Genomic DNA, 8,200 nt, shown 5'->3' on the forward strand with positions numbered 1-8,200 from the left:
TTTATTCCTGTTCTAAGATACCATTCGTACTTCAACCTGATGGATGTGATGATCCGTGACACTCATCATCATCCATCCTTATGAACGCGTGCCTGACAACCACCTCCGATCTACAAGCGAGAGCTAGAATGTGTATATCTTAGATTCCTGATGCACGACGCATGGTTGTCCTCGCCTGACAACCGAGCCTTCCATTCCGTGAGATCAGAGTCTTCGTGGTATAAGCTAGAATTGATGGCGGCATTCATGAGAATCCAGAAAGTCTAAACCTTATCTGTGGTATTCCGAGTAGGATTCCGGAATTAAATGACTGTGACGAGCTTCAAACTCGCGATTGTTGGGCGTGATGACAAATGCAAAAGAATCAATGGATTCTATTCCGACATGATCGAGAACCGACAGATGATTAGCCGTGCCGTGACAGAGCATTTAGACCTTTTTCACTGAGAGGATGGGATGTAGCCATTGACAACGGTGATGCCCTACATACAGCTTGCCATGGAAAGGAATAAGAAGGATTGAAGGAAGGCAGTAGGAAAGCAGAGATCCAACAGGGACAAAGTATCTCCATACACTTGTCTGAAATTCTCACTAATGATCTACATGAGTATTTCTATCTTTATTTTCTGTTTATTTATTATTATTATTCGAAAACTCCATAACCATTTATTATCCGCCTGACTGAGATTTACAAGATGACCATAGCTTGCTTCATACCAACAATCTCTGTGGGATCGACCCTTACTCACGTAAGGTTTATTACTTGAACAACCCAGTACACTTGCTGGTTAGTGATGCGAAGTTGTGAAGAAAGTGCTGAGTTAGTAAATGCGCATACCAAGTCGAATTCCATTGTTAGAGATCACAATTTCGTGCACCAAGGTTTTGGCGCCGTTGCCGGGGATTGTTGAGTTTGGACAACTGACGGTTTATCTTGTTGCTCAGATTAGGTAATTTTATTTTTTATTTTCTTTTCAAAAATCCTTTAAAAATTTTTTCCTTTCTTTTTCTTTTTCGTTTTTCTAATAATATAATTCGAAAAAATATATACAAAAAAATTTAGAAAATCATAAAATCAAAAATATTTTGTGTTTCTTGCTTGAGTCTTGAGTCAATTTTTAAGTTTGGTGTCAATTGCATATTTCTAAAAATTTATGCATTTTTCGAAAATTCATGCATGGTGTTCTTCATGATCTTCAAGTTGTTCTTGATAAGTCTTCTTGTTTGATCTTGATGTTTTCTTGTTTTGTGTCTTTTATTATTTTTCATGTGCATTTTTGTATTCATAGTGTCTAAGTATTAAAGATTTCTAAGTTTGGTGTCTTGCATGTTTTCTTTGCATCAAAATTTTTCAAAAACATGTTCTTGATGTTCATCATGATCTTCAAAGTGTTCTTGGTGTTCATCTGGACATTCATAGTGTTCTTGCATGCATCATTGGTTTTGATCCAAAAATTTTCATGTTTTGGGTCATTTTTATGTTTTTCCCTCTCATCATTCAAAATTCAAAAATAAAAAAATAGCTTTTCCTTTTTTCTCTCATAAATTTCGAAAATTGAGTTGACTTAGTCAAAAAAATTTTTAAAACTTAGCTATTTCTCATAAGTCAAGTCAAATTTTCAAATTTAAAAATATTATCTTTTCAAAATCTTTTTCAAAAATCAAATCTTTTTCATTTTTTATCTTATGATTTTCGAAAAATAAAAAAATCTTTTTCAAAATCTTTTTCTTATCTTTATTTCAAAAAATTGAAACTTTACTAACAATTAATGTGATCGATTCAAAAATTTGAAGTTTGTTACTTTCTTGTTAAGAAAGGTTCAATCATTAAATTCTAGAATCATATTTTTTAGTTTCTTGTTAGTCAAGTAATCAATTTTATTTTGAAAAATTAAATCTTTTTCAAAATATCTTTTTCTTAAAAATCATATCTTTTTATCATATCTTTTAAAATTATATCTTTTTCCAAAATTTGATTTCAAAATATCCTTTCTAACTTCCTATCTTTTCAAAATTGATTTTCAAAATCTTTTTCAACTAACCAATTAACTTTTTGTTTGTTTGACTATCTCTTATCTTTTTCAAAACCACCTAACTACTTTTCCCTCTCTAATTTTTGAAAATTCCTCACCCCTTTTTCAAAATTCTTTTTAATTAACTAATTATTTCAAATTTTAATTTTAATTTTATTTCTTCTCTTAATTTTTGAAAATCACTAACCCTTTTTCAAAATTTATTTTCGAAAATTCTCCCCCTCTCATCTCCTTCTATTTATTTAATTATCTACTAATACTTCTCCTCTACTCAAGAATTTGACACTATCCTCACCCTTGTGTTTGGATTCTTACCTTTTCCTTCTTCTATTCCTTTCTTCTTCCACTAACATAAAGGAATCTCTATACTGTGACATAGAGGATTCCTCTTCTTCTTCTTCTTCTGTTCTCTTCTCTTTCATATGAGCAGGAACAAGGAAAAAGGCATTCTTGTTTAAGCTGATCCTGAACCTGAAAGGACTCTGAAGAGGAAGCTAAGAAAAGCTAAATTACAACAAGCCAGAGACAACCTTATTGAAAGTTTCGAACAAGAAAAGGATATGGCAGCCGAACCCAACAACAATAATGCAAAGAGGATGCTTGGTGATTATACTACACCTACTTCCAAATTTGATGGAAGAAGCATCTCAATTCCTGCCATTGGAGCAAACAATTTTGAGCTGAAACCTCAACTAGTTGCTCTAATGTAACAGAACTGCAAGTTTCATGGACTTCCATCAGAAGATCCTTACCATTTTTTAATTGAGTTCTTGTAGATCTGTGAGACTGTTAAGACTAATGGAGTATATCCTGAAGTCTACAGGCTCATGCTTTTCCCTTTTGCTGTAAGAGACAGAGCTAGAACATGGTTGGACTCACAACCTAAGGATAGCCTGGACTCTTGGGATAAGCTGGTCATGGCCTTCTTGGTTAAGTTCTTTCCTCCTCAAAAGCTGAGCAAGCTTAGAGTGGATGTTCAGACCTTCAAGCAAAAAGATGGTGAATCCCTCTATGAAGCTTGGGAAAGATACAAGCAGATGACCAAAAAGTGTCCTTCTGACATGTTTTCAGAGTAGACCATGGTAGATATATTCTATTATGGTCTGTCTGAGTTTTCTAAGATGTCACTGAACCATTCTACAGGTGGATCTATTCACCTAAAGAAAACGCCTGCAGAAGCTCAGGAACTTATTGAAATGGTTGCAAATAACCAATTCATGTACACTTTTGAGAGAAATTTCGTGAATAATGGGACGCCTCAGAGGAAGGGAGTTCTTGAAATTGATGCTCTGAATGCCATATTGGCTCAGAACAAAATGTTGACTCAGCAAGTCAACATGATTTGTCAAAGTCTGAATGGATGGAAAAATGCATCCAACAGCACTAAAGAGGCATCTTCTGAAGAAGAAGCTTATGATCCTGAAAATCCTGCAATGGCAGAGGTAAATTACATGGGGGAAGCCTTTGGCAACACCTATAACCCCTCATGGAGAAACCATTCAAATTTCCCATGGAAGGATCAACAAAAGCCTCAACAAGGCTTTAATAATGGTAGAAGAAACAAGTTTAGCAATAGCAAGCCTTTTCCATCATCTTCTCAGCAACAGACAGATAATTCTGAGCAGAACACCTCTAACTTAGCAAACATAGTCTCTGATCTATCTAAGGCCACTTTAAGTTTCATGAGTGAAACAAGGTCCTCCATTAGAAGTTTGAAGGCACAAGTGGGCTAGCTGAGTAAGAAAGTCACTGAAACTCCTCCTAGTACTCTCCTAAGCAATACTGAAGAAAATCCAAAAAGAGAGTGCAAGGCCATTGACATAGTCAACATGGCCAAACCTAGAGAGGAAGGAGAGGACATGAATCCCAATGAGGAAGACCTCATGGGACGTCTCTCAAGCAAGAAGGAGTTCCTTATTGATGACTTAAAGGAATCTGAGGCTCATATAGAGACCATAGATATCCCATTAAACCTCCTTCTGCCATTCATGAGCTCTGAAAACTATTCTTCCTCTGAAGAGGATGAAGATGTAACTGGAGAGCAAGTTGCTTGACAAACCCCAATTTAACGGTTTATCTTGTATTGAATTTAGGGGATTTTGTCACCTTTCACCCACATTTATTCAATAAAATAGCATGGTTTTGTATATTCTCCTTTAATTGTGCTTAAGAGTGAAAACATGCTTTTTAGGACTCAAAATAGATAAATCTAATTCTCCTAGATTCCATTAGATGCCTTGATATGTTTGTTAAGTGGTTTAAGTTTTAGGAGGCAAAGATTGGATCAAGGGAATGAAGAAAGAAGCATGAAAAGTTGGAGAACTCATGAAGAAAAGAAAGAACCGGAAAGCTGTCAAGCCGACCTCTTCGCACTTAAACGACCATAACTTGAGCTACAGAGGTCCAAATGATGCGGTTCCAGTTGGGTTAGAAAGCTAACATCCGGGGCTTCGAAACGGTATAAGATTTGCCATAGTTGCTACAAGTATGGTGGCGCACACGCGCATAGTACGCGCACGCGCCGTTGCTGCCACCTAGTCCACTTGAAGCAAAACGTGGCCAGCGATTTTAGAAGCCTTGTGGGCCCAATCCAACTCATTTCTGATGCTATTTAATCCAAGGAGTGAAGAGGAAAACACATGTTAGTTACCATTAGTCATAGTTTAGTTTTAGAAGTAGTTAGAACTAGTTTCTAGAGAGAGAAGCTCTCACTTCTCTCTAGAATTAGGATTAGGATTAGGTTTAGTTCTTAGATCTAGATTTAGATTCATCTTCTTCTACTTCTATCTTCTCAATTCCTTGTAGTTACATTCATCCTTCTCCTATTCTTTTGTTGTAATTTCCTTTTATGTTGTTCTTGTGTTTTGTTGTAGATCTACTTTTGTTTCTTCTACTTTCTTCCAATTCAATTCAAGGTAATTCATAATAGATGTGTTTCTTTTGATTGTTGTTATTAATTCTTTTCAATAATTGTTGTTAGATTCTATTCTTGTTGTCAATTTGCTTTGCTTTTCTTTTGTGCCTTCCAAGTGTTTGATGAAATGCTTGGTAGGATTTTAGTGTGGCTTTTGTTCCTCTTGGCTTTGGTTGAGTAATTAGTGACTCTTGAGTTATCTAATCCTTTTGTTGATTGATAATTAGAAGTTGCTAATTGATTTGAATACCTCTAAAGCTAGTCTTTCCTTTAGGAGTTGATTAGGACTTGAGGAATCAAATTGATTCATCCACTTGACTTTCCTCCATGGTTAGAGGTTAACTAAGTGGGAGTAATGGATAATTTGTTATCACAATTGAGGAGGATAACTAGGATAGGACTTCTAGTTCTCATATCTTGCCAAGAGCTTTATTAGTTGTTAGGTTATTTCCCTTGCCATTTATAATTCTTGTCTATAATCTCAAAAACCCCAAAATAACTCACAACCAATAACAAGACACTTTATTGTAAATCCTAGGGAGAACGACCCGAGGTTTAAATACTTCGGTTTATAGATTTTAGGGGTTTGTACTTGTGACAAACAAATTTTTGGTATGAGAGGATTATTGTTGGTTTAGAGACTATACTTCGACGAGATTTTATTTGTGAAATTCTAAACCGTCAAAAATCCAATCGTCATTGCTCAATATCTAGAAGCTATCATGAAGCTGAATGCCAAGTTTTTTGGTAATGAGACTTGGGAAGGTGAACCTCCCGTGCTCATTAGTGAACTAGAAACATGGGTTCAGCAAACTTTACCTCAAAAGAGACAAGATCCTGGTAAATTCTTAATACCTTGTACCATAGGCACCATGACCTTTGAAAAGGCTCTGTGTGACCTAGGGTCAGGCATAAATCTTATGCCACTCTCTGTAATGGAGAAGCTGGGGATCATTGAGGTACAGCCTGTCATATTCTCATTACAAATGGCAAACAAGTCAGAAAGACAAGCTTATGGATTGGTAGAGGACGTGTTAGTAAAGGTAGAAGGCCTTTACATCCCTGCTGATTTCATAATCTTAGACACTAGGAAGGAGGAGGATGAATGCATCATCCTTGGAAGACCTTTCATAGCCACAACAGGAGCTGTGATAGTTGTTAATAGAGGAGAATTAGTCCTTAAATTGAATGGGGACTACCTTGTGTTTAAGACCCAAGGGTGTTCTTCTGTATACATGGAGAGGAATCATGAAAGGCTTCTCTCAATACAGAGTCAAACACATCCCCCACAATCAAACTCTAAGTTTAGTGTTGGGAGGCCACAGCCAAACTCTAAGTTTGGTGTTGAAACCCCACATCCAAACTCTAAGTTTGGTGTTGGGAGTCTACAACATTGACCTGATCACTTATGAGGCTCCATGAGAGCCCACTGTCAAGCTATTGGCATTAAAGAAGCACTTATTAGGAGGCAACCCAATTTTTATTTATCTAATTCTATTTTTATTTTATAGTTCTTTTATATTTTATTAGGTTCATGATCATGTGGAGTCACAAAAAAATACTAAAATTAAAAATAGAATCAAAAACAGTAGAAGAAACAGCACACCCTGGAGGAAGGGCTTACTGGCGTTTAAACACCAGTAAGGAGCATCTGGCTGGCGTTCAACGCCAGAACAGAGCATAGATCTGGCATTGAATGCCAGAAACAAGTAACATCCTGGCGTTTAAATGCCAGGAATACACCCTGAGGAGAGTTGGCACTGAACGCCAGAAACAAGCATGAAATTGGCGTTCAACGCCAGAAACATGCTGCAGATGGGCGTCGAACGCCCAAAATAGGCATGAAGCTGGCATTCAACGCCAGAAACAAGCATCAATCTGGCGTTAAACGCCAAGATTGCATGCATAGGGCATTTTACACGCCTAATTGGTGCAGGGATGTTAAATCCTTAACACCTCAAGATCTGTGGGCCCCACAGGATCACCTCAGGATTTGTGGACCCCACAGGATCTCCACCTACCTCAACTCACCTTCTCTCATCTTCATACAATCCAATAACACTCTTCCCCAAAAACCCTTCACCAATCACCTCAATCTCTCTTCCCCATCACCTCTTCACCACGCACATCCATCTACCCTTCCCGATAAATCCCACCTACCTTCAAATTCAAAATTCCTTTCCCACCCAAACCCACCCAATGTGGTCGAACCTAACCCCTCTCCCTTCACTATATAAACCCCTCTACCCTTCTTCATTTTCACACACCACAACCCTCTCTTCTTCTTCTTCTCTTCTTTCTTCTTTGGCTCGAGGACGAGCAAATATTCTAAGTTTGGTGTGGTAAAAGCATAGCTTTTTTTTGTTTTTCCATAACCACCTATGGCACCTAAGGCCGGAGAAACCTCTAGAAAAGGGAAAGGGAAAACAAAAGCTTCCACCTTCGAGTCATGGGAGATGGAGAGATTCATCTCCAAAGCCCACCAAGACCACTTCTATGATGTTGTGGCCAAGAAGAAGGTGATCCCTGAGGTCCCTTTCAAGCTCAAGAAAAATGAGTATCCAGAGATCCGACATGAGATCCAAAGAAGAGGTTGGGAAGTTCTGACCAACCCCATTCACAAGTCGGAATCTTAATGGTTCAAAAGTTCTATGCCAATGCATGGATCACTAGGAACCATGATCAAAGTATGAACCCAAATCCAAAGAACTATCTTACAATGGTTCGGGGAAAATTCTTAGATTTCAGTCCGGAAAATGTGAGGTTGGCATTCAACTTGCCCATGATGCAAGGAGATGCACGCCCCTAAACTAGAAGGGTCAACTTTGATCAAAGGTTGGACCAAGTCCTTATGGACATATGTGTGGAAGGAGCTCAATGGAAAAGAGACTCAAGAGGCAAGCTGGTTCAATTGAGAAGACTGGACCTTAAGCCTGTGGCTAGAGGATGGTTGGAATTCATCCAACGCTCCATCATCCCTACTAGCAACCGATCCGAAGTTATTGTGGATCGGGCCATCATGATCCATAGCACCATGATTAGAGAGAAAGTAGAAGTTCATGAAGTCATCTCTCTTGAATTCTACAAAATAGCCGAAAAATCCTCCACTATGGCAAGGCTGGCTTTTCCTCATCTTATCTGCTATCTATGCTACTCAGCTAGAGTTATCATAGAAGGAGACATCCTCATTGAAGAGGACAAGCCCATCACTAAGAAGAGGATGGAGCAAACAAGAGAGGCCATCCATGGATCT

General features: G+C 37.8%; 1 non-coding gene across 1 annotated transcript; it reads right to left on the bottom strand.

The window, feature by feature from the left end:
- Positions 1-2,992: 2,992 nt before the first annotated feature.
- LOC112700473 (small nucleolar RNA R71) lies at positions 2,993-3,096 on the bottom strand. Its single transcript, XR_003153381.1, has one exon. It is a non-coding gene; the product is annotated as a small nucleolar RNA R71 (small nucleolar RNA).
- Positions 3,097-8,200: the final 5,104 nt, after the last annotated feature.

The sequence above is a fragment of the Arachis hypogaea genome, chromosome 6, assembly GCF_003086295.3.
Source record: "Arachis hypogaea cultivar Tifrunner chromosome 6, arahy.Tifrunner.gnm2.J5K5, whole genome shotgun sequence".
Taxonomy (NCBI): Eukaryota; Viridiplantae; Streptophyta; class Magnoliopsida; order Fabales; family Fabaceae; genus Arachis; species Arachis hypogaea.